Below are 1,767 nucleotides of genomic sequence, written 5' to 3' on the forward strand. Positions count from 1 at the left end.
ATATTTATTATTTCCTTTCATCCAATGTCTTTGGACAGAATTTGCTATTCTTTTTCTAACTTCTTGTAATGCATCTTTGCTCATGAATTTCAGCCTTTCTTTTTCTTAAGAATATGCTTTTAAGTTTAAAATTTTAATGTATTTTCACTATCTTTCAGTTCAAAATGCTTTCTAATTTTGGTTGTGAATTGTTTTTTGGCTCATGGACTATTTAGATATGAATTTCTTAACTTATAAACATGGATATATCTAGTAATTCTTTTGTTTTAGTTTTCAGGCCAAATTTCATTGTGGTCAGAGAACATATCAGTATGATTGCAATTCTCTGATTTGTATCTGCTAATTCTTCCCATCTTCCTTCCCTTCTTCTGGGATTCCAGTTACATGCATGATAGACTTTTTCATAATATCACATATGTCTCTTAAACTCTTTCTTTTATTTTTCATCCATTTTTTTTCTCTTCTTGCTTTAATCTAGATATTTATTTCTCACATTATCTCCAGTTCATCAATTTTTCTAATCTAGGGCTAGTAAGCTGTTAAAAGCATCCATTAGATTCTTAATTTTGGTTCTTGAATTTTTTAGTTCTATAATTTCTACTCAATCCTTTTTCAAATCTAACATGTCACAATATTGTCTTTTAACTTCTAGTTAAAAACTAATTTTCTTTCAACATTCTCAATATCGTCATTTAACTTCTACAACACACTAAGCATAGTTATTTTAATGTCTTCATCTGATAATTCCAATATTTTATACTCATGTGTCTCTGTTTCTATTATATTTTCCCCTATTTTTCATCCATGCTGATTTGTTTTTTTATATGCTTTATTATATTTGATAGTTCCCTGAACATTGTATCTCAAAATGTTTGCAGAATTAAAGTTACAGAGTAGCTTTTCATTTGCTTCTGGCAGGCACTACAAACTGCTGAGTATGATCACATTTTGATTTGGTGTAGTGGCTAAGAGCTCAGCTGCTAACCAAAAAGGTCAGCAGTTAGAATCCACTAGCCGCTCCTTGGAAAACCTATGGGGCAGTTCTACTCTGTCCTATAGAGTTGCTATGATTCGGGATCGACTCAACAGCAACTGGATTGGTTTTGATTTTTTAACTATTTATTTCCACTAGCCCAAGAACAGTGTATTTATTTTAACTTCCACTAGCCCAAGCACAGTGAATTTATTAACAGTCTTAAAAAATATATATTTCTTTCTTTTCTATAACACTAATTTGTCCTGAGTTTTCTTTTGTCATTTTAAATATATGACTAGAGAACTCCTTCTAGAGTCTCAAGAGGTCCCGAATTATCATTTTAATATAGTACTGCTCTTTGGTTTCCTGGATGGCAGTGTACTTAGTCTGGCTCTCCATACCAAAGCACTTGGATGTCAAGTAACATGTGGGGAGAAGACAGCTTGCCAGAGTTTTCCCTGACACTTGTATCAAAAGTTTTTCATGCCCTTAGCCTAGTCATTTCTACAATAGGATGCTCTCATTCCTCTGACCTCAGAGACAGAAAGAAGAAAGAGATATCTAAGATAAAGAGTACGAGACCATTCCCTTTCCCTGAGATTCAGCGATGTCCTTTGAGATTGAGGGATAATTATCATAAATGTCAATCATTGTATTGTAGTATAATTCTGCCTTCAGCGTATATTACAACATGTAGAGTTGTTTATCTTTCCTTTAAATGGCCTTGATATCTGTGAGTCTTTCTTTAATCCTAGATCCCTTTTAACATATAACTCTTGCTGCTTGGTTTA

This window comes from Trichechus manatus, unplaced genomic scaffold (genome assembly GCF_000243295.1).
Source record: "Trichechus manatus latirostris isolate Lorelei unplaced genomic scaffold, TriManLat1.0 scaffold00182, whole genome shotgun sequence".
Taxonomy (NCBI): Eukaryota; Metazoa; Chordata; class Mammalia; order Sirenia; family Trichechidae; genus Trichechus; species Trichechus manatus.